This window comes from Aotus nancymaae, unplaced genomic scaffold (genome assembly GCF_030222135.1).
Source record: "Aotus nancymaae isolate 86718 unplaced genomic scaffold, 86718_ANA_hifiasm-v0.15.2.pri h1tg000029l, whole genome shotgun sequence".
NCBI classification, from domain to species: domain Eukaryota; kingdom Metazoa; phylum Chordata; class Mammalia; order Primates; family Aotidae; genus Aotus; species Aotus nancymaae.
This window is the reverse complement of record NW_026988442.1, coordinates 62,927,348-62,953,017: the sequence shown is the minus strand read 5'-3', so window position 1 is coordinate 62,953,017 and position 25,670 is coordinate 62,927,348. Positions and strand designations below refer to the sequence as shown.

Here is a 25,670-nt window from a genome sequence, read left to right as displayed (position 1 = left end):
TTTTTATTATTATTATTATACATTTTTTTCTTTTGGTTATATGAGAGGATGAGATAAGGATGTAAAAATGCTTTAGAGTTCACAGTGTTTACTGCATATGATACGGCAGCCAATTCAATCAGAAGGGAAATAGGAAAATAACTACTCTATTTGTGCCTTGTAAGCGGATTGTAAAGTTCCCTCCAGTCCCTACGATTAAATGTTGGCTTCTCTCCTTGCACTTATTAATTTCTAAAAGGAAATTAAAAGTGAGGCAAACAGCATTTTAAAACCAAACACAAATACTATGTAGGGATGAACACAGCAAATTGAAGAATTACAGCATTGCAGGCAGTCCTTTAATTCAGTGCTGTAAGACATGCAGCAGAAGAGGAAAGGGAGTAGGAAGGGGATTCTGAGAAAGTTGCAGGTCATTGAAAGCCTCTGATGATAGGACTGTGTCAGGGGTGAGCTGGGGTGGGGATTGGTGGTCATAGCAGGGTTTTCCCTATTACATGTGATGAATGCATCCATAAGACGTATTGTTACTCTTACTGTTTACCATAGCCTAAGCCCTAGAGTGGCTTGGGACTTGCTAATGGGGACAGAGTCACGGAAAGAGTGGAGGTTGATTTCTAGGAAAGGGAGTGGCCTCCAACATGTAGAAGAAAAGGCATGTGGACTGGCAGCCAGGAACCTGAGTTCTGTTCTTTTTCCTTCTGCCCTCTGACCATGTGACCTTGCATGAGTCGCCTTGGCTCTCTGAGCCTTAGTTTTCATATCTGCAAAATGCAGGTTCGGACTAAATGCACGATTTTCCAACCAAATTCCCAAGCCTCCATCAAGCCATCTCAGAGGTTGTGCCTGTACCAACAACTGGGATTCCTGGCCCCTGTACCCCAATGGGGGCAGTTGCAGTTTCCTCTCCTATATTTGTATTTCTGTAAGCTTTTGTTTGAACAAAGTGTTTGGAAATTACTAGGTGGCCTGATCTCAAAGATCTCTTCTGATTCTTACATTTGGTTGTCTATAATTCTACATTTTGGTTGAAGCTTAATGTAAAAGAGACCAAGGAGCATCCATTTTCTGGGGCTCCCCATCTTTCGAAGGTAACACAAAGAATGTGTGTTTTCAGCAACAGAAACACTGCTCATTAGTGATTATGAGGCTGTCAGTGGGGACAGGAATTTGTGTGTTACACAGCCCCTGACTCCAGAAACAGTCCATTTCACTCTATCATTTTATTTTATTTTGAGATGGAGTTTCACTCTTGTTGCGCAGGCTGGAGTGCAGTGGTGTGATCTTGGCTCACTGTAACCTCTGCCTCTCGGGTTCCAGAGATTCTCCTGCTTCAGCCTCCCTAGTAGCTGCGATTGCAAGTGCCTACTACCATGCCCAGCTAATTTTTGTATTTTTAGTAGACATGGGGTTTCACCATGTTGGCCAGGCTGGTCTTGGACTCCTAACCTCAGGTGATCCGCCTGCCTCGGCCTCCCAAAGTTCTGGGTTTACAGGTGTGAGCTACCTCGCCTGGCCAGTTCATTTCACTGTTCTTGGATATAGTTCTCTTTTTGCTCCGTGACTGTGACCTGTCTCTTGTAAGATTTTGAGGGCAGCTGCAGTCTCCATCTTGCGTCCTGTCAGCTGTCTGTAGGTTTTGCCAAGCTACTGAGCCCTGACTCTTTGAAGGGAGTCTGAGTCTGAGAGCAGGACAGTAATAACCACTTGTCAGCTGCACAGGGATTCTGAGAGTTGGGCCTCCCCATGAGTCACTTGCTAGCTCCTGTTAATAAGTCAACTCCCTATCAAGTCCCTACCTATCTGTTCCCTGTCATGGGAATCTTTTCCTTTCACTCCTTGATAATGTGCCTTCCTCTGCAACACACTTTCCTCCGTTTCCTTTGGAAACACAGTACAGGGACTTTTGTGTTGCCAGGAATGAATGTTTAGTAAGCAGGCCTTCAATTCCTCCCACGGTTCCAAGCCAATATAGTGCCTTTTGTCACTTGTCCCAAGACACCCTGTTGAAATACATCAGCCGACAAGGGAAGTCTTGGCAGAGGAAACCGTCATGAAAGAACGATTCCAATTGAAGAATATATAGCTGGAGACCCAGGGGTGTTGAGAGTTTAATTAACGTTATTAGAAATGAAGAATTGGTTATTTTAAAATGAAATTTCAAATCTCCTGTCTCTATATCCATTTCTTCATTACATCATTGTTCCTTTTACCTGCCTTTTAATGTAGCCAGTTTTTGCTGTGCTCTCACTATGTGAGCAGGCACCCTGCTGACCCCTGGGCTGAAAGATGAACAGGTCTTAGGCCATGCTCTCAAGGGGCTTTCATCCTGCTCAGACAAGAGCTAAGCAGACAGCCACAGCTTGGAGTCCTTAGTGCTCCATATAGAAGTTTCTGGAGTCTGGGAGAACACTCAGCATAAAGCAGCCTGTGTACTTGGCTAGGGACAGGAAATGGTTCCTTCAAAATCATTCCTTCGAAGCTTTCCCTGGGCCTGTGTCCCAGAAGGTGACCTAAAGGTGGTCCAGGCAGAAGGAGTGGCTGGGGCGAAGGTGGGAGGGAGTTGATGGATTTGGTAAATTGTAGGCTCAGCATGGTTGGGGCAGGCCTTGAGGGAGGGGTAGGGAGGGAGAAGGAGGAGGAGGAGCGGGCAGGCGTCTGGATAGGATAATCAGGCACTGAGCTATGCAGGGCCTTGACTACTGCACTAATTACTAGTGCTGGTCTGGTCAAAGGTTATCCAGAGGGCCTGGGAACCTGCAGCAAAGGGTTAGGCAAGGTGGGTCAGGCACTTTGAAGGTCATTTAGCACAGAAGTTATGAGCAAGGGCTCTGGTCCAGGTGACTGGGGTTCGAATTCAGCCTTGATCACTTTCCAACTGTGGGCAAGTTACTTAACTGTCATTGCTGCCATATCTTTAAAATAGAGATAACAATCCTATCTGTCTTATAGGGTTGTTGTGAGCAATAACTAAGTAAATTCGCCTAAACCTCTCATAACAACAGCACATACAAAAATCTAGTTATCCTTTTTCTGAGAAGGGGGCATATCATATTTTCCATGAGCAGTCTCTTACACTGTGTATTAGTTAACTGCTGGCGTAATAATACCGTGTAAAAATACTCTAAAACACAGTGGCTTAAAACAACAATTATGTATTATTACTCCTGCACTTGTGAGTTTCCTGGGGTTTGGCTGAGACCTGGCTGGGCCTTCAGTTTGGGATCCAAGCTGAGGGCAGCAGCATCCTGGGGCAGCTTCCCAAGGCGATGGCACAGCTGTCAGGGGTAAGAGGAAACTTGCAATACTCTTAAGGCCTAGGCTCCCACCGACGAAAGCCCAGAATCAGTGGGCAGGACTTTGTACTGCTCTCCTATAGTGGAAGGAGCTATGGAGTCATTTGTAAAAAGATAGGAGCACAGGGAGAGGTGAAGGATTGGGCTCAACAATATGGGGCACAGGCTGCATCTAATGTCTCCTGCTCTGCATCTTTGTAGCTTCCCAGAGGGAGTTTCCATGAGGGGTAGTCGACACCCACATTGGGCATGCTTGGCACCCCAAGAATCTGGTTTCAATTAGTGACCTTCCTACAGTCCTTTAACACTAACCTTTGGGCCTAGCTAATGTGTTCTTTCTCTTGCTTCTCTTTGGGAGAGAAGGGGAAATATGCTAGTGTGGATTTGGATCTAGATTCTGTGGAATGAGATGGGGGTGGTGGTATCTCCAGTAATACTTAATGGAAAGCTTAGAGATGAGCAGAGGTGTTTCTGCAGGCATGCTCTATAGCCGTTCTCAGACTTATCAGGCTGCAGTGCGTTCCTTTTTTTTTTTTGAGACAGGGTCTTGCTCTGTCACACAGGATGGAATGTAGTGGAGCCATCATAGCTCACTGCAGCCTTGACCTCCTGGGCTCCAGCCATCCTTGCAGTGCCTCCTTGAACATGGTTTGTAGTGAACGTGAACTGCTATGATAAGACTTAATGTTTAGATTTAGTAATAAGATATGTGTTTGTTTATATGTGTTTTTAGGCGACTCTATCCCAATATAATTGAAGGAATTGCATTTTTGGCGGACTCCTTGGAATTTTCTCTCTACTCCCTGGGAGTCCCCTGTGAGGCAAGCCTCACTCTCTAGTTGACACCCTAGGCAAATGCTGGAATTGAGGACAGAGGGAGGCAGCCCAATTAGTATTTACTGGTGGTGTAACTCTACCTCTCAGTTCTCCTGGATTCCTTGGGGCTTGGGAAGATGGGGGCATGGAAGGAGTCAAATACCATTCCTTTGCCAGCATGTAAAATAATCTCCCTCCTTTTCCCTGGTCTCCTTATGCTGTGTGACAAACATATCCACTCTTCCCAGACAGAAAAGAGAGAAGTGGGGATAGACAAGACATTTTTATAGGATATACTTTTAAGTACATTATAAAAGTAAGCATCAAATTTCTTATAATGATAGTTATTTATTAGGTTAAAAAGTTAAACAGTATCTCTAAAATTATACTTAAGTGTAAGATTAAACAGCATTTTTTTCAGGGATAGGAAGAAGAAACATCATAGAATCTTTTTGATAACAAAAACAGCAAGCACTAAAAATAATGTGTAAATGATGTAGCAGTGTGACTGGCATCTAGAAGATGCTCAGTAAATTGTAGCCTTGATGATGATCATGATGCTAGTGCTTTCTCTAGTCCATTTATCGGAGAAAGGGATTAAAAGCAGAGATTATGCCAGGTGTGGTGGCTCACACTGGTAATCCCACCACTTTGGGAGGCTGAGGTGTGTGGATCACCTGAGGTCAGGAGTTCAAGACCAGCCTGGCTAACATGGTGAACCCCGTCTCTATTAAAAATGCAAAAAAATTAGCCAAGCGTGGTGGCAGCTGCCTGTAATCCCAGCTACTCGGGAGGCTAAGGCAGGAGAATCGCTTGAACTCGGTTCAAGTGAGCCAAGATTGCACCATTGCACTCCACCCTGGGCAACAAGAGCAAAGCTCCATCTCAAAAAAAAAAAAAAAAAAAGAGGAGGGATTAAAAACTTGAGGACTTCATCAACTCTGTTGCTCCAAAGGAACATCTCTAAGGCATTCTTCCCCTACATGGAAAAGCAACAGGAAAATGAAAGCTTAAGTTATAAAACCAAGCCAAATGTATACCTTAGATGTTATGGTTTCTTTTTTCTTGGAGTAGTTGCTTCTAAAAGGCAACATTCAAAATAACCACTGCAAGAATAGACATGCCGAAATCTTAATGGTGCAATGCTATTTTGTTGAATAAAAAATAGGGCTGAATAATGACGAATCGTAGCTATGCAAATGAAGAAAAAGATCATCATGTCTTGTGCTTCAGGGTGTGAATTAATGGCAAAAATCTGTCTGTAGTCAGTAGGGAAGATGAATTCAAATGAAAACTTACAGTGATCTGTGTTCTTTTTTTTGTTAAGCATCATTTGCGGCTGGAGTCCTGAAATAGTTTGTCTAATGGTAACCTTTCCTGAGTGTCCACTGTAAGCAAGACTCAGTAAAGAAGGAGCTGCAAAGTTCACCAAGTCCCTCCTTCCCTCTCTTCCTCTCTCTCTCTTCCTTCCTTCCCTATTAAGCACAGCCTTTCCAGTTCAGGAACTTATATCTTAATGGGAATGGCAAGATGCAGACATTAGAAACCTAACAACAAGTGCAAATTTATATGGTACATATTGTGTATGTCAGGTTTCTAATATATCTGGAGGAAAATCATTAGAGTGAAAACGATGGTGCTAAATCTTGACCAAATTAAACAATGAATTTTACTTCTTTGCCTGTATTTTTTTCAGGTCAAGGGGTGTTAGTTTCAGTTGTTTCAGGGTCAGAATAACATTGCCACCCAAGAAGTAGCCCCTCCCCATAACACTGTTGAATTCAAACAGTAGTTGATGACTCAGCTACCATATACTTGTATACCCTGCAATTACATTGTCAAAATCTTCTCCTGAATAGGGAGGATTGATTTTAACAGGAATTCTTAGCTGACTGATGCTCCACTGAGGTTGAAATGGCTTGATAATGATTTGATTTATTGATAATGTCTTACTGATATTTCTTAAAAAGCTGCCATGTATATTTGGGTTTTTACTTTGAGGTGTTTATGTCTTATATTTTAAAAGTGAATTAGAATAATTTGCCAAATACATGTAGCTCAAATGTGATAAAGTTTTCAAAATAATGAGAAAGGATTATTCAATACAGGGGTTGAACATAATAAAGTATCAATGTAGAACCCACCAAACAAGCCATATCCCAGAAATAAACTCCAAAGGGTTGAATATTGCAAATCAAATGATAGGAAAAGTAGCAGAAAATATAATATGTATTAGGTTTGTGCAGGAATGACATTTTCTATGGCTTTAAAGCAAAAGAAGCAACTATCAGGGAAAAAGCCAACAAGTTTGAATATTTTAATTCAAAACTTATTTTTTAAAATATATATTTTATTGCGTTTTAGGTTTGGGGTACATGTGAAGAACATGAATTAAAAACTTCTATATAAAAGACTGGGACAATTCACAGTAAATTTGGGACACATCAATGATTAACAGTATGTTATAAGTGGAATATATCACTAAGTCAAATGCAGAAGAAAAGGGCCGGGGCCATAACAGATGTGGAATATAATAGCTACCATTTATTGAATATTTTTTTATGCCCATATAGACTTACAAAACCTGATTATACTGATTGCTTTTCATACAAAATGTTTTGTAACCAGCTTTTCTGATATAGCAGCACAGATTGTGTCACTATCTAGTCATCTAAAACATAGTTTTAGAAGTGAAGCCCTATTTTGCCTGTGTTTTCAATGCTGTATGTTAAGGTTATGGAAAACTAACTTAGGGTGACTTTTCTAGCATCTTTTCTATTTATGAAGTCATGGTTAGAGTTATAGTTATGGACACCCCCTTGAATGAAACAGTGATTTACAAAGAAGCACATTTGATAACTGCTTTTATCAACAGTTTTATAGGTAGTATTTGCCACTAAAACCTGTTTTAGCAAAAGAGAAAATATCATTTGAGATCCCACACTTTTGACAACATGTCATCAGTTATCTTTAAAGGCTTCAGTAAAAGAGACATGTTAATTACAATTCCTGTGAGCATCTTGAGGATAGCAATGACTATAGTATTATATTAAGGCACTTTGTCAAGCATGTCATTCCCTTATCTTGCTTTTATAGCAGAGGAAATAAAGGCACTAGAGACCTATCTTTGAGGTCACACAACAAGTTAACAGCAGATAAACGTTAGAACCGGCAGCTCCAGAATTCCCACTGCGTGTGATTAGCTCACCGCAGGCAGGAAATGACAGCACTGGGAATAAATGGCAGATGTGGAGTTTGGGGACTTGGGGGCTGGTGGGAATTCTCTGTGCTCATCTGAATGGTTAATTAAGTTAGTTCCTCTCAGGGGCTGTTACTGCCTGGAACATGGAGGCCTCTCAGCCAGTTACCTTCTTCGTTTAGGGTGCAGGGAAACATGATGGTCACCCTCTGGTGCTTTCATGGGCTGGCTTGGTGGAGGAGTTTGAGTGGGGCCTGAGTAATTTCTTAGGCACTGTAGTCTCTTACTGAGGTTTTGTGTAGTTTCCGAGTATGATTTTGGCATTGGCTTCCAGAGGACTTCGATGTGTCTGAGGAGTGCATGGTTGGGAGTAAAAGGGCAGAGACTGCCTGGACTATTTTTAAGTTCACCATCCCTCCCTCTTGGGCAGCTCATGGAGTGTATGTCTGCCTTCTTTGTCTCCTTATAAGTGATAGTACTGAATTCATGGACTACCTCCTGTTCTTAGACACCCAAAATCATTGTAGGAAACAATGTGGTATTTGAAGGCTGTCAAAAGACTGGCTAAGTGTATAGAGAATTCTAGAGAGGGTAGAGGCAGTCTGCCAAGTTGGATCCAAAGGCTGGTTCCATCAGATGCTCTAACAAGCTTGTTAGTCCTGGAATCATGATTATCTTAATTTCACTGACCCCCTAGTAAGGACATGACTAAGCATTCAATCACCAAGGATTGATTAGAGAGAAATGAGTCTGTGCTCCTGCTTTAGAACTCCGAAAGAAGGTGGAATCTTGAGTTCACTTCCTCTTCTGCTCAGTCTAGAATGAGCGTGGCATGCTTCCTAGGAGAGAACTCAAGCTAGACTGCAGTCACTTCCTGTTGCATCAAATCTGGTTACTCAAAGTGAGCCGATTGATTGGCAGCATCAATACCGCTTGAGAGCTTGTTAAAATGCAGATTATCAGGTTCTGTCACCTGTGGGGTTCTTGTGTGTGTGTGTGTGTGTGTGTGTATGTGTGTGTGTGTTCCAACACAACTTATTTAATTGGTTATTTATTTTTGAGGCAAGGTTTTGCTTTGTTGCCCAAGTTGGAGTGCAGCGGTTCTATCTCTGCTTACTGCAATCTCCACCTCCCAGGCTCAAGCAATCCTCTTGCCTCAGCCTTCCAAGTAGCTAGGACTACAGGTGCGTGCCTCTGTGCCTGGCCATATTTTTTGTAGACACTGGGTTTCGTCTTGTTACTCAGGCTTGTTTCTAACTCCTGAGCTCAAGAGATCTGCCCACCTTGGCCTCCCAAAGTGTTGGGATTACAGGCCTGAGCCTGTAACAAAATAAATTTTATTTATAGAAAAAAGCTGCTAGTTCTTGGGCTATAGTTCACTGGCCCATGGTACAGATTGGGCAGTACCATTTTTGGCTACACATTTGTGTCTTGTGTCTAGAGACGTTATGTTCTATTTATCATTATGTGTTTCCTTTTAAAAATAATTTCAACTTTTATTTCAGATTTGGGGGTGTATATGCAAGTTTGTTACATGGGTGTATTGCATGATGCTGAGGTTTGGGGTACAACTGATCTTAACACCCAGATAGTGAGGATAGTATCTAATAGTTAGGTTTCAACCTTTGCACCCCTTCTTTCCTCTCCCCTTCAGTAGTACCATATCTATTGTAGCTATCTTTATTTCCATATGTATCTTTATTCCCAATATGTAGATCTCACTTCTAAGAGAGAACATGCAGTATTTGGTTTTCTATTCCATGTTAATTTGCTTAGGATAATGGCCTCCAGCTGCATCCAGGTTCCTGCAGAGGACATAATTTCTTTCCTTTTAATGGCTGCCTACTATTCCTATCACCTGTATTTTAACACACTCTCCAGGTGGTTCTTATGCCTTCTCCAGTTTGAGAAGCACTGGTATGTAGTGTGTAAATGATTTATCTGGGAGAGGTTGCATGATTAGTGATGATAATATTTTATCATCATGTTTTCCTGAGCATATTTTATATTTATACTTTATGACCCTTAATAAACATTTTAATCTTTGAATGTTTTAATAATTTAAACATCTTTTGAAAAGTTGTTTTTGGCTGGGTGTGGTGGCTCATACCTGTAATCCTAGCACTTTGGGAGGCCGAGGCAGGTGGTTCACGAGGTCAAGAGATGGAGACCATCCTGGCCAACATGGTGAAACCCCATCTCTACTAAAAATACAAAAATTAGCTGGGCGTAGCGGTGTGAACCTGTAGTTCCAGCTACTGGGGAGGATGAGGCAGCAAAATCGCTTGAACCCAGGAGGTGGAGGTTGCAGTGAGCCAAGATCAGGCCACTGCACTCCAGGCTGGTGACAGAGTGAGACTCCATCTCAAAAAATAAAAAAGTTGTTTTACATTATCAATGAGTACATGCTATGAGAGCGGCAGAAAATACAGAAAAGTAAAAAGCAATTTATACCTCTAGAATATTTACTGATAACATTTTAAAAGTATATAATTTTTCTTACCTTTTCTATGTATAGCTTTTTAAAACTTCATTTTTTTCCGATTGTAGGCATCATATGTTATCCTTGTAGGGCAATAAAGTGCTACTATATAGTCTTCGCTTCTTTCCTTTGGTTTAAGAGAATTCTCTTGGATAATCTTTGTTTTAAAAGATTTTTTTTCCTCTAATTTTTATTTATATTTTATACAATTTAGGAGGATTCCTGGTATAATTATTAATGTCTCAAATAGTTATTTTGCCATCAGAATGGAGAATTTATTCTCTTCTTTTTTGCAACAGAAAAATTTAATTGACTACTCTCTGGTAGCATTTATTCTGTATTATATATGAATCTTCTTTGACCAAAATTTTCTGGAGGGTAGAAAAGCTTTTGCTTTGGAAGGATGCAAACTGGCCTGATAGGAGGAGAGAGGGAGGGAATGGTCTCAACAGAAAGTCCTGTTTTTCCAAGGTGAGTGGGGAATACCTCACCACTGTGAGGATGGAGGTTTTGGTTTTTTGGGCTTCTTTGCTGAGACTGGAAAAATGCAAGCTAGAATGGATCTTTGCCCAAATCCCTGCTTTGTAAGGGAGTTTGAGAAGAAATCAGCATGTAATTTTTAACCTCTGTAGAATAGCTGGCTTGTGTTTGAGGCAGGGCAGGAGAAATCTGTTCGTGAATTTTCCTGCAGCCTTTTTACCATGCTTTGTTTTGGAATATGTCATTGCCCTCAATAATGCAGAATGTATTATGTCAAGTAAAAAATTTGGTGCATTTCTTATGTCCACAGGTTAGACTCTTTCTCTAAGTCTAGTTATTCCAAGAGTAATTGATACAACTTACCATTGAGAGGAACACAGTTCAGAAACTAAAGTGACAAACAAATATTTCCGAATTTTCAAGCTTCATTTACATCTTTCGGAGAACATTAGTAACACTGTTTTTGAGTTAACATTTTATTATCATCCAGATGCAGTTGGGTATATAGTCTCCATACGTTATACTTTTTGTAAATAAAAAAATTACAAATTTTAAATAGCCAATGGTTGGTTATGCTTTCAAGAAGACATAATTAGACTGATTCATTAATGGTGGCTTCAAGATTTTTCTTATTATTACAGCTCCAGAAAATTCACCTACCTTTTGTCCCTTCTTATAAAACTAGGTTGGCATGCATTTGACTTCACGCTCTAAAGCAACATCCTGACAGTCACCTACATGTACTTCAAGGAATACCATGTTGGAATACTTTTCAGAGAGGGAATGAATGAGAGGCTTGATCATTTTGCAAGGCCCACACCATGGAGCTGAGAAGTCACCTACTCCAAGTTTATCGCCTGCAGCCTCCAAGGCTTTCTGAAATGCAAACTTACGCTCAGTTTGTTCTACCATTTTGGCTGTTGGGGTCTTCTAAGTAACATTTCTAAAAAGTATCTCCTCTGTCTCTTGTTCCACAGTGTTCCAGATGCTTCTTCTTCAAACTAATTTTTACTTCCCTCTCCATACCTTTCTGAAGTTTCAGCCACATCCCCACCCTGAAGTTCTTTATTATGTATACTTTTTTTTTTTAAAGTTTTGGTATAACTTCCAAACAGGGAGAGCCAGAAAAGTGACTCAGCCACAGGAATGTGTCCGTTTTGTGGGTGAGCTGGTGGGAGTGGCCTTGGGAGAATCTGACGGAGACAGAATTATGGCTAGTCATTAATAATCATAACTTTTTTTTTTTTACATTTTAAGTTTTTCTTACCATTACACAAAACATCCATGTAACATAATAACTAATTTTTGTTACACAGGACATGCCTTGTAGTCCAGCTTTTTGCCTTGGTGACATAGACTGTGTATACCTAAGAAAAGTGAAGTCACTGCAGTAGAATTGCTTAGAAATGTTTTGTAATGGAAAACTGTTTATGTGATAAACTAGGTTGATTAGGATTGAATAGAATTGGAAGATAGCAGGTCTTAAGGTACCACCCCAAAGCCTGCTGCTGTGTTACAGATCTTGGCTGATAGTATCTTATTCATGTTGAGAAGCTGGTTGGACAGGAAGGATGTGTGGTCTGGATATTGCATGAGCCAGCTTGGCATTTAAATTTGCCAAAGACTTTGAAGCATTGCCACATTTAAAAAAGTCCCTATGATAAATGTCAACATTCCCATCTCCTATAATTCTGCATATTATTATTGTTAGCCCACATGATGTCTTTCCACAGCATCGCCGAGCGCCCAGTGGTCCATGGTGCTGAGCAGTGTCCATCACTGTAAGCCCTGGTTCCAGTCCTGCAGAAGCTTACACTCAAAGCCATGAACAGTTTTCATTTTTATTAATAGAAGCTTAAGAGCTTTCCCCAGGCAAATACGTTGGCTAGCTGTAAAACTTTCTTTTTTTTTTAAATTGCAAGGGTGGGTGGTGTGTGTGTGTATGTACGTGTGTGTATGTGAATTGTTTTTCATGAAGTATATAAATTCTTGGAAGAAGAACAGCTGGAGAGTTGTGAGTAAATGAAAATTTGGTAAACAGGTGGCTTTTCTGAGATTAGTAAAAATGTGTATGTTTTGGAAGCAAAACGCTGTAGAGTCTTGCTCCCTACTTCTATTCCTTCTCTGTCTCCCAGTGAGCACCAGGCTCCACCACACTGGCCTCCTGAATGTTCCTCAACATGCCAGCCGTGCTCTGCCACAGGACCTGGGCATTTCACTCTCAAGACTCTTCCCCACTTCCCTGCAAGGCTGGCTTTTCCACTTTCTTCAAATAGTGGCTTCTTTCTGAGGATATTTTTGGCTACCCATCTACAGGTTTATTCCTTCTGCTGGGACTTTGGGATTTCATACCCTGCTTCTTAATGTGTCTTCTCTTTAGCACTTATTAATATCTAACACACTATAAATTTTTAACCTCTTTATTTTATTGATCTCCTTCCCCCCTCATAAACGTTCCTGAGAGTATGGTAATTGTATTTCCCATGATATTCCCAGTGCCTGGAATAGTGCCTGGATCATCATAAGTGCTCAATAAATGATGGCTGAATGGAAGGAGGGAAGGAAGAATGGTTGTGAATGACTCTTGTTGGCTTCTGTTCATTATAACTGACCTCCATATTTAGACAACCCATTGTAAGCTAGCAATCAGCTTATTCACTATACAGAACATCCTGTGATTTTGAGGTGTTCTCACAGGCTTCTTGGTTGGTAACCATAGGAAGTAGACTTTCATTAGTATCAGGTGTATAGAGGCATGTTCTGTGAAACCAGTAAACACCTCTCTCTCTACATGATTGTATTATTTCATACATTTCCAAGATGTCAACAGGTAGTAACAGATGCAGCCTGATTGATTTCTGGGAGGGTAATGACAGAGCATATTTGCTGTGGGATAGGTAAATGGAATCTTTGGCACTGAGATTCCATTATCTTTTGTCTACGGATAAAAGGTGTATGACTTACTTATCATTTAATTCCACACCCGGCATTAGGAGGACTGATAGGTGAGGGGCTAGGAGGAGAGGACCTTGTGCGTGGCTTTGTAAATAGCGATAAAGCAGTGGGAATGTAAAACTCGGCTTGGCAGGGTCTGCCTGGGATTTTGCTGAGTCCATAGCAATACTTAATTAACTGTGCAAACATTCATTCAAGATAAGACTATAACAGTTGCCTTGGGGAAAATTCTTTGAGTCAATATTTGTTTGATCTTTTGTATAGTATTTTGACTTTGCTGTTCATGCTATAGCAAAGCTCCTGTTATAAATGCTGTTTTCAGGGATTTGCTGTATTTGCATACCGGGTCAGTCCTGGGAGAGGTAAAGGATTGGAATCACTGTTTAAATAGAAGTTCTAAGGGTTTTCAAATGAATCTTTAAAAGTTGAAATACTTTGTTTCAATCAGTTGTCAAATAATCATTAAAAATCTGGAGTAAGCACTCTGGGAAATCCCACAATGTAGGATAAGCTCTTTGTCTTCAGTTTGCTTATGCTCTAGCTATAGAAATAAGACTTGAATCAGTAGATGTGATAGAAGGTACGTATACTAAATAGTAACAATGGCTGTGATTTCCTGGACACTTAGTAATGACTGAGCACTGTCCTAGTACTTTTCTAAGCATTCAATGAACTAATTCATTTAATTCTCCCAGTAGCCCAAGGAGGCAGGTGCTTTTGGTTAGTGTGACGTTTTGCACAAAATAAACGATGTTGTTTGGGGAAAGAGAAGACCAGGGAATCAAAGAGCCACGAGGGAAAACTTCAAGGACAACGTCTCTCAGTCCAGATGTTAAAGACTGGGAGGCAAATGGCTTGCAATGGGAAGAAGAAAAGGGGCATAATGGCATTGGTCGTTTTGCTGGTAACATCCCCTTTCTGAGTTCTTTTGAGTGTTGTTTTACCATTTCTTTTTTTTTTTTTCTCTTTCTTGTTTTGTCGCCCAGGCTGGAGTACAGTGGCGTGATTTCAGTTCACTACAACCTTTGCCTCCCAGGTTTAAGTGATCATCCTGCCTCAGCCTCCTGAGTAGCTGGGATTACAGGCACAGGCCACTACACCTGGCTAATTTTTGTATTTTTGGTAGAGACAGAGTTTTGCTGTGTTGGCCAGGCTGGTCTTGAACTCCTGATCTCAAGTGATCTACCCTCGTCAGTCTCCTAATGTTTTACTGTTTTACCCTTTCTTGACTTTCAGCACATTGCCTCTGGTGAAGAGGACAATAAACAAACACATAAGTAAACATACAGGATGTCAGTGTAATAAATGCTGTGAAGGATAAGACAGGAAAGGGAGAATGCTGGGGTGGTGAAGGAGGGGATTTGTAATTTATTTTTATTTATTTATTTTTTGAGACAGTTTCACTCTGTTGCCCAGGCTGGAGTACAGTGGCGTGATCTCAGCTTGCTGCAGCCTCTACCTCCCAGGTTTAAGTGATTCTCGTGCCTCAGCCTCCTGAGTGGTTGGAATTACAGGTGCGTACCGCTGTGGCTGGCTAATTTTTGTGCTTTTAGTAGAGATGGGGTTTCACCATGTTGGCCAGGCTGGTCTCAAATTCCTGACCTCCAGTGATCTACCTGCCTTCACCTCCCAAAGTGCTGGGATTACAGGTTTGAGCCACTGTGCCCAGCCTGGATTTGCAATGTTAAATAGGGTGATTAGGAAAGTCTGAGACATTTCAGTGAAGATGGAAGGAGGAGAGAAAAAATGCTGTGAAGGTACTTATGGGACGAGCCTTATGGGCAGAGGCAACAGCAAGTGCAAAGGCCCTGGGGTGGGAACTTAATCTCGTTTATTCAAGGAACACCAAGGAGACCAGAGTGGCTGGAGAATAGGGAGCAAGGAGAAAGGTAAGAGGTGATGTCTTCATAGATAATGCATGCCCAGTCACTGCTGGGTTTAATGATGATCTTAATGATGGGGAGAAGGAGCTGCAGAGAGTTTTTGAGTGAGTAGAAGGGCAGGCTGGCAGCTGTCACTGCTTTCTGCAACCCCGTGCAGTTGTAGCTTCTCTTGCTTTTCAGTAGCAGGCCCCACCCAGTATATCTCTTGGTCTCTGACCCATTGCTGATGTGGGCAGAGGCACCCTGACAGCTTCACACCCATTAATTAGCTGGAGGTGGAAAACCAGCAGAAGCCCTGAGTGAGAGAAGGCACGTGCCCTCCACCCTCATGGTGTTTTCTCGGCCCGTGTTTCTGAGTTTCTTCTTTGATCTCCTGCTGTTACTGATATGCCGGCTGGGTCTTGGGATCTGCCTTGTTCTTGCCATCTCCTGTCCAACCCCACTGCTGTGATGCTGGGAGGCAGTGTGGGTTCTGGGCCGTGTCCTGCAGCTGTGTGACACTCTGTGCTGAGTAGAGCATTAGGAGGATCTGCTGTGCTGCTGAGGCCTCCTTTTCTTCCACTCAGTGTTTTCTTTTGCTTATGGTCCTACCACTGCTGCATCTCCTTGGATGACAGACTTGGGGACCCAAGTGGGCGCAGGTGCCCGCACTTCTACAGGTATCTGCTGGACCATCACCAAAACTCTGGAGGCAGGGTGATGCACTCAGGTTCCCTCCAGCCTGGATTTGCCTGTCTCTGATCCTTTCCCTTTAGCCCATGTTGCTGATCCTCTGAGTTACAAGCAGAAGCGAAATGAAAGAGAGAGAGGATGTCAACCTTGAGTGAGGGTGTGGAGACCCAGACCAGGGTGACGACCGTACTAAGGGAGAAGGAGGGCAGAAGTGAGGGGTCCGGGGAAGAAAGCCTCAACAGACCGTGGTCCATTGGCTTATGGAGACTCAATAGAAAATTAGAGCCCATACAAGCATCTAAGGATCAATATTAATCCAGAAGTTGCAAATGCAATGAGTGTTTTCAGAGGGTCTTATAGCTAAGACATGAGCAAGTTACATAAAGATGTGTCTGCTGTGGAGGCCTGTGAATGTCCAGGTGGGGCAGATCAATGTGGGTTCATGTCAGAGGCTCAAGTGAATGTTCACTCACATGGTCGACCACAGAGCCACTTTTGTGATGGCACACGTGCACACACACACACACGCATGCATGCACACATGCACATGCATATGCACACACACGGTGCTTTCTCTTATTCTCTCCTTTGATTTCTGATTTTAGTTGCAGTTACTTCTATATAGATCTAAAACCTCACCTTTAATGCCCTTAAATAGGAGTAATTATAGCACATATAGGCCTGATTCTCCAATGTACAGAGCACAAGTTGAGGTGATAGGAAGTTCTCTGAGGTTTTCTCCATGCTTCTAGCAACAAGAACTTGACTTCTAAGGGCACACACAGAGGCTTTTGGCAATCAACTTCAACTGTGAATCAAGGTGTGCTGATGGGCCCTTCCAGCCTCAGAGAAGAGTAATTGGGCTGAAAAAATGTTATTATAATAAAAATATAATATTGCCATGATTTTAGAAGGTGGCTAAATGAAGGTATGTTCCCTCTTTGAAGAAAAATGTTAACTAAGTGGTCTCTCCAGGCATACCACTTACTTTCCTGGGAAATGGATTAATTTGAGTTAACATTTATTGAGCTTCCAGAATATCCTATGAAATGCTTTAAATTTTAAAAATACAATTTATTTTCTGAATGGGTAATTTACTCCTATGGTTCAATATTTAAAAGTGACAAAAGAATGTACAGTGAGAATCCCCCACCCCATGTCTCCTCCAGGCAGCTAGTTTTTTGCCACAAGGCAACCCATATTAGCAGTTTCTTATATATTTTGTTAATATACTATATCGGGTGCTCAATCAGTGTTAATAATCTTAAGGAAAGCAGAGTGCCTTTTCTGTTTTTAAAGACTTTGTATTTCACAAAACACAGTGAGTCAATCATTCATATAGACCTGTATTTTAGAAAGTTTTATTATAAATCCAATGAGTACATAATTCCTAGATGCCCCATAAACTTTATGCTTTTGATTTTCAAATTCAGAAATCTTCCTTCCCCTCTCGTTCCCTCCCTTTTTATAAATTGTTCTCAAATCTTTGGCACTCGCGGTTGCTTCCTTGTGAGCAGTGCCAGTGGTGATTGGATAAGTGGTAAACAAATATCATAGTAACAGAAAAATATAGACACAGCCAATCCAATTTAGATCGACTGTTTCTATTTAGATGGGTCTATATTTTATGGCTGTGGTTTCACGTTGTGGTTTGCAATGTGTACATTTTACTGAACACATTTCTGACCAATGTAGACTTAATGTGTATGTTTGCGTTAAATCTTTTCACGTGATGAAGTTAAGTAGTTCATAGGACACTGGAAAAAAACAATAATCAATGAACCATGCTTTTAAACTCTTTAAAAGTTGTCGAACTTCTCGTGGAGAAAAGAAAAAAGAAAACTTATTTATTTTTTGTAAGTGAAGGAATAGAGGATAGAAGTTTAAAAAAACCCGTAGCTAATGTGCATAGTTTGAAAATGACCTGGGTTTGACTCCAGATTTGTGGAAAATCTTAATGAAAAAGAAAGTAGAAAGTTGGTCATGTGACCATCCTAGTTTTGTTTTTCTGCAGTAGATACCTAATAAATGCTTCTGATCACTAAATGTCATATATTCTGAAAAGCAGGCAAGATAAACAGATATGTAATCCATATAATTTTAAAAACAGTGTTAGCAGAATACCTTTCTGAGTGTGCTCGGCAGTGTTAGTGGTTGAGTGAAAACACGCAGAGACAAAAGCAAAGACAAAAAGCCTTAGAAACTATGGCCAGTGCTATAGCTATAGCTGATGAGGCAGGAGGCTGATGGAGTTTGAGGCCAATCTAGGAGAGAAGGAGATCCTGGAGAAAAATCCAGAGGAGCGGGAGGTTAGGTTTTGAATATAGGAAAGTGAAATGTCAGGATTTAACACTGGAGAAACTTATTAGCTACCAGAGTAGCACTAGAGTAACTTACTAGCATTCCTGCAGCCTGGGGAGGTGAGGGCTTTCTTTCCTGGCATGCCTTAAATAGCAGCCTGGATAAAATAGATTGGCTGCAAATATGATCCTTTGTATTTGGAAACCTTATTTTTATATGTTTTGATTTTTTCTTAAAAAGAATGTTGCATATAATAAGACGTGATAACTATAGTTTAGACAGATATTTTCAGGACTCTGAGAGAACAGCTCTTGGAAGTATTAGTTTTCAGCCTAACTCTAGAAATCTATTTCCAAGGGAATGCTTGACACACAGAAAAAGATTTGTCATAAAGATAGTTCTTTTAAGTATAATTTATAATAAAGAAAAATGGAAAGTGAGTTATTTGTCTAACAAGAAAAGAATGGATAAGGAAATGGTAGTACTATGTACATTTTGAGGGTAAAATAATATTTAAGGTATGTTTTAAGTTAGGTATGAGGCAGAATAAAATTCTATGAAAAAAAGAAAAGAAGGGAGTATTAATGGTGGTTGCATGTGATGAAATTTTAAAAAACTGTTCTGGATCTAATATATGGGCTATAATGTGGATATATTACTTTAAAATGTAGAGAAAAAAGTCCTCACTAAAAAAGACCAAGAGTTGAAGTGGCTGGAAAACTTGGTTGCTTTCATTTAGTGGAGGTTGTTATCATGAATGTTTTAAACCTCAGATGTTCCGGCATTTTTGTAAATTCCTTGGCTGTATACTGCCAAGGTTAAGATGTGCTGGAGTTGGAGCTGGTTCTGTGGGGAGGAGGAAGGAAACTCTTAGTAGGGAGAAGTGAAAACATTCCTAACCAGGTAGGTGCAGGGTTTGTAGCCCCGCAGCCCTACATGCACTCCGGTATTTGTAATTTGCAGTGATGACAAAGTGTGCCTCCCGCCGTAGCCAAACTGCTAGCTGCTAGAATGCATGGCCACGGACGACTTGGTGACCAGTGGCCTGTAAAATGCCACAGAACACCCTGGCAGCTCATTTTTAATTCCCAGGAAGTTGCTTGCAACTTTGCAAAGATAAGGCAAAGGATCAGACTGGGGGCATGCCCAGAGCACAGGCAACCCCCAGTCATGTCTTTGTAGCAAGCTCTGGAGAGCAGTGAAACTTACTTGCTTTCCTGCAGCCTGGGGAGGTGAGTGCTTTGTTTTCTGTCGTGCCTTAAATAGCTGCCTGGACATGATTGATTAACTCTGCAAATATGATCCTTTTGTATTTTGAAACCTTATTTTTATACATTTTGATTTTTTTCTTAAAGACAATGTGGCATGTAATAAGAAGTGATAACTATAACTATAGTTTAATTTCTTTTTAAAATTTCCCCAGGACTCTGCTGGAGCAGAACTTCAAAGTGTTTGTTTTCAGCCTGCTTTTAAAGTGATTTGAAGAGAGTGGCTTTGAAGGTTTTCATCCTTACTTTTTCATGTATGGTATCTTGTTCTTTAAAGTTGGTGAGCTGAGCATATCCACATGAACACATACAATTATAATTGCCCCAATTTTAAGCTTACTTGTGCCACAGTGAAAACTCAACACCGTTAGAACAGTGTGCCAGCTCTGATTCTCTGAAGTGCCGGGCGTCTTTTTAATGGACAAATTGCAAATTTAATAATGTAAAAACTGAAGTTAATCACACTGGCATCTATTCTTCCAATTTGTCATTTGGCTGAAAGTGATCTGATGTCATTCAGAAAGAAGGCGGGTTGGAATGGCATCAAGTCCTAATGGTATAGCTTTTGGCTGAAGCTGAGCTGCCTCCTCGAAGCAGCTGCTGCTGTTTCCTGGAGGGCAGACTTTGTTAAAGTGGCTGTTTCTGAATTACTCAGAATCTTAGGATTCACTTGAGGAATGTGACAGTCAACACTGTTAATTCGCCTGGTAGGCTGAGGATGTCAGGTCACAGTGCCACATTGTCAGGCCGGCGGAGGGTTCCTAAATGACTGAGGGAATCCCATATGTAGTAGCACCCCTGCCTCCCTTTGGAAGGTGCCATGACCTCCTGCTATGATGGGGTCTTTATTTGTGTTTGCTTTTGCTTCCCTTGCCATTCATGAACTGTTCTGCACATGGAACATCTGAGATTTCTGGAGAGCATAGTCTCTTCCTGTAAACCAGTGGCTTAAAACCTGGAGTTGCCAGCCAGGATAATGAGTATAGTCTCCTAAGTTACCTGGTCCTTTGAGGGTTAAAGCAGTGACCTTGGTTTTCTCAAGCTACACCTTGGTCTGCTTCCATGGTTGCCACACAGCACAAGGGGGAACACTCTTCCCATACGGAGTATCTGAGAGGAACTCCTTCCAAAGGTAGTTATGGAGGGCTGGATCATTTTAAAATTTGAACGAACAAATAGAACTTTCTAAGACTGTTATCACTGAATTTTTACTTTTATGAGACTGACCTTCTACCTACTGTGCTAATGAGGTACCTAATTTCCACCTTTAAAGACCAACCGATATAGCCAGCATGGTGGCTCATGCCTGTACTTCCAGCAGCTTTGGAAGCTGAGGTGGAAGGATCACTTGAGCCCCGGAGTTCAAGGCCAGCCTAGGCAACATAGCAAGACCCCCATCTCTAAAATGTTTATAAAAATTGGCTGGGTGTGGTAGCTTGTGCCTTGTAGTCCCAGCTACTCAGGAAGCTGAGGCAGAGGACTGCTTGAGCCCAGGGGTTTGAGGATGCAGTGAGCTATGATCATGCCACTGCACTCCAGCCTGGAGCAACAGAGTGACCCTGTCTTAAAAAAAAAAAAAGACCAGCAAATATCACCATGGTGTGAGTTACCTCTGAAGTCCAGTTTGTGAGCTCATCTCTAAGCTCTGTGCAGGTGAGGCTGGTTTCTGTTTTGTTCTCCATGGGTCTAACTTCAGTGCTTGGTACTTAGACTGGTATCCAGATATGGCAGCTATTTCTCTCAAATGAGAGCATTTATGTTTCATAAAATTTAACTCTAGTTGTACTGTTATGGCTAATACTAAATTGAATCTAGATATTACTGATGTTTAATGTAATTTGGGCTTTTGCCATAGCTGATCCATAATAACCAGATTAATTCGTAAAACCCATTCTAACATCAATCACTTTTAGAGGTTCCTTTTTATTTTCTGTGGCTGCGTTTGAAGTGGACACGGTCTTGCAAGGTTTTTGCTGGACTGCTGTTTTTGGAAGACAGTGTAGATTAATTCTATATTAAAGTTCAGAAGTGATTCCGAACTACCAGCCTGCCTTGAAGTCTCATTACTTATTAAAATGCCATTTCTATTCATATTCTCTTTTTTTTCTTGCCTCATTTTCAGTAACTACATTCTTTTTAGCAGATTCAGGTGTTTGAAGAGTAATTCATTCTCGCAATGGGAATTACAAGGCTATGGGGGAAGGTGTCCTGGTGTTGGCTTAGATTTGTAGGCGTAGGAGGGCACCTTCTGGGATGTGCTTTAGCCCCCAGAGTTCCCTTTAGACAGGAGCATCTTAAACCAACCCACATAGAGGGGTTCGCAGGCCTCCAGGGAAGGTGAGTTTGTCATTTCTTTCCTGCTTTCCTGCTCACAACCTTTTGCAGCAGAGTTTGTCTCATTCCTGAATTCTAAACTGGTTGGCTTTGTGATCTAAGGCAATCTGCTTTATCTCTCCGCACTTCTTTCCTGATCTCTGAGACAAGGATAGCGCCAGTTTGTTTACCAGCATCGCCAAAGGGGGCTATGTAGGTGTATTTTTGTTAGAGCTGCCCTAACAGAGCAACAAACTGGTGGCTTAAGCAACAGAAATTGATCATCTCACTGTTCTGGATGCTAGACTGAAATCAAGGTGATGGCACGGCTGGGCTCCCTTGAAGGCACTAAGGAAGGAACTGTTCCAGGCCTCTCTCCTGGCTTCTGGTACTTCCTGTGCTTGTGGGCACATCACTTCATAACCTGTGGCGTTCTCCCTGTGCGTGTCTGTGTCTGAATTGACCCTTCTGGAAGGACACCAGTTGTGTTGGATCAGTGCCCATCCTACTCCAGTGTGACCCCATTTTAACTAATTATGTCTGCAATGGACCTGTTTCCAAATTCTGATGAGGTACTGGGGGTTAGAACTATAACATGTACATTTTGTGTGGTGAGGGGGGACACAATTCAATCTATAACAGTAGGCAAGAAGGTCAGATAAAATCGGGAGGTCTTATGTAGCAGGCTGTTCTATTTCTCTCAAGTTCTCTATTCTTTCTAACTTTTAAGAATCCAGGCCAGGCGCGGTGGCTCACGCCTGTAAACCCAGCACTTTGGGAGGCCAAGGCGGGTGGATCACGAGGTCAAGAGATCGAGACCATCCTGGTCAACATGGTGAAACCCCGTCTCTACTAAAAATACAAAAAATTAGCTGGGCATGGTGGTGCATGCCTGTAATCCCAGCTACTCAGGAGGCTGAGGCAGGAGAATTGCCTGAACCCAGGAGGCGGAGGTTGCGGTGAGCCGAGATGGCGCCATTGCACTCCAGCCTGGGTAACGAGAGCAAAACTCCATCTCAAAAAAAAAAAAAAAAAAAAAAAAAAAGAATCCAGTATATTAGCTGGGCACAGTGGCTCATGGCTGTAATCCCAGCACTTTGAGAGGCCAAGCCAGGCGAATCACCTGAGGTCGGGGTTTGAGACCAGCCTGGCCAACATGGTGAAACCCTGTCTCTACTAAAAATACAAAAATTAATCAGGCATGGTGGTACACATCTGTAGTACCAACTCTTAGGGAGGCTGAGGGAGGAGAATTGCTTGAACCTGGGAGATGGAGGTTGCAGTGAGCCAAGATCATGCCACTGCACTCTAGCTTTGAGACAAAGCAAGACTCTGTCTCAAAAAAAAAAAAAAGAATCCGGTGTATTAGGCAGTGCCAACATAGGACATGCAGATTTGCTCTCTGACTGGGATGCTGTTTATGAAGAGTAGACGAGAGTTAACTAATATAAGTCTTGTTTAAGTCATGATGTTCTTATACGAGGACCTTAGTCACCTTTAGGTCCTTTCCTGAATTTAGTTGCTACCATGGAAAGGTGACTGGATCTGGACCTGGTGCTGTAAACAGATGCAGACAGGTGGCTGTGTCAGAGGACTGCTGGGCCTTGTTTGTTTACTGGCTTCTTGAAATCCCAGATGGAAGACATAATAGAGATCAAAGGCCTTTGTAATTACTTCCTCCAGAAATTGTTGCTAATGCCTGTAGAGTTATTTGTAAGGCTGTGGCAGAGACTGTGTCTAATTTCACTCTACATACAGACTAGATGTTGGCTCCCAATTGCCTTAAGCTCTTCACTTTCTTTGAGTTGATGATTTTAGGTAATACCACAATTTCTGAGGTTGTTTCAGAAGTAGAAGTCAGAGATCTCTTGGTGTAGGGATACTAAATTGTTTTCATATTGTGAATTAAACTTTTTACTGAAGTATAACATACATACGGAAATTCAATTTAGATATTACTGATGTTTAATGTAAAGCTTGTCAAAATTCAGGCCTCCCTTTACCACCCCATTGCCTGTAGGAAACAGGGAACTCAGTGTGTGGAATAGCTTTCTGTGTACAGATAGAGGCGTACAGTTTAATGAATTCTCACATGGAACATACCTGGGTAACTAGTATCTGGATTAAGAAACAGAACCTGACCAGCAAGCCTCTCTGTCGTGTCCTTCCTAATCCCTACATCCTCCTGGCTATTCTGAGGTCTATCAGCATCAAGTATTTTTTGCTTGAGTTGGATTTTATGTACATATTTTAAAACACATTTAATTTTTTTTAGTTAAAAAATTAAATAAATATCATATAGCCCTAGAGTATGCACTTTTTAGTGTCTGACTTCTTTAGGTCAACGTTATGTGAGGCTTCATCCATCTTGTTGCCTATAGTGAGAGTTCATTTATTCCAATGGTTGAATGATATCCCAAGGAAGACGTCCGGTTTGAGTAATGCGAAATCCTGTCTTCTATGTAGTTACTGTATAGTTAAGTACTGCAGTCACTTTCCACATGGTTTCCCGCACTTCTTTTCTACACATGTTCATGTTGCTGCTCTCACAGATTCAAATGCCTAACTTCCTCGATGTTTGAAGGTTTCCCCACCCTACTTTATTCTCTCTCCATGGGATATTTGAAGCTTATTTTCTCCCCCTTAATAACTGTCTACAGTAACTCTGAGCAGCGAAACATCTGGTTAAGTCTTTTGAACTTTCTGACATTAATATGAAAAGACAGATGTGAGCACTGGCAAAATGGCCGATTAGGGAGGCCTTGGAGGAACAGCTGGATGAGGTCATAGATCTTCACCTCTCTTGCTTTGACCGCCATGGTAGATGAAACCCATGTCAGGAAGCAAGCTGTGGTTTTGACTGTGATATATTCTTTCTCATGATAAATGATTATGGATGCCTAGACATGCAAGAATTTGAGGGGGGCTTACATGAATGGTTTTTAGGAGAGAAATAGTGAAGTTCTTCCCACCCCCGGTACAAATTCCTGCCTTTTCTAGCAAAGATGACTTAGCATTCTGAATGTAAATTATATTGCAATTTTTTTTTTTTTTTGCCTTTGCCAACAGTGAGCGTTTTCCATTCAGGACTTGATAGTAGTACTTAATGATATTACGGTGAAGATTAACCTCATCTAGAAATCCATGAATTATGGCAAATGTGAGTCACTTAGAGTGGTGTCTGGTATGTAATGAGTACTGAAGAGCTGTGGTTGGAACTGCTGTTACTGGAAATCATCTGGGACTCCTCTTGTGGCAGTGGAGGGCGCAGGCTGGGTGGACTTCCATTACGTGGTTAATCATCACCATGTAGTAGGGCAGCTGGAAAAGCCTGTCAGCGGAACCTGCCTGGGTACAGCCATAATTCAGGCTTCTCTTTCTACCCCATTGCCTGTAGGAAATAAGGAATTCAGGGTGTGGAACAGCTTTGTCACGGACTCCCTGGCTGCACCTGGGTGTGCCTCTGGACAGGAAACCTGATGCCAGCACGTAGAGCAGATGTTCCTGCTGTCAGATAATGAAGCCAACACAAAAATCCATGTCTCTGGGCTAAAGTCTGGAGAGGCTGAATAAAGTACCCTTGAATGGGAATAAAATGGCACAGGGGGGTATGCCTGCAGAGCAGTTACTAAAAAAGGAAAGTACTTCATGCATACCATGCCTGTGTGCTGCACCAGCATACAGTTAGCATTTTGCTGTGTCTGCTCTTCTGTCTCTCTCTCTCAAGTTTCAGACATCATAGCATTTCGCCTCTAAATACTTGAGATGCATCTCCTGAGAATAGACATTCTCCCTACATTACCATAATATTGTACCTAAGAAAGTTAACAATGATTCTGCTTTATTATCTAATAATATCTAGCACATTTTCAAATTTCCCTGCTTATTTGAAAACATCGTAGCTTTTTCCAACACTAGGATAAAATCAAGATTCACGCGTTACATTTGACTATTCTTCTTTAAGCAGTAACAGTTTCTACACCTTCTTTTTGAACGTTTTGAAGAGTC

At 41.5% G+C, this 25,670-nt stretch overlaps 1 pseudogene; it reads right to left on the bottom strand.

Annotated features, from left to right (window-relative positions):
- Positions 1 to 10,862: 10,862 nt before the first annotated feature.
- On the bottom strand, positions 10,863 to 11,182 carry LOC105720482 (thioredoxin-like; annotated as a pseudogene).
- Between the last annotated feature and the right edge of the window lie 14,488 nt (positions 11,183 to 25,670).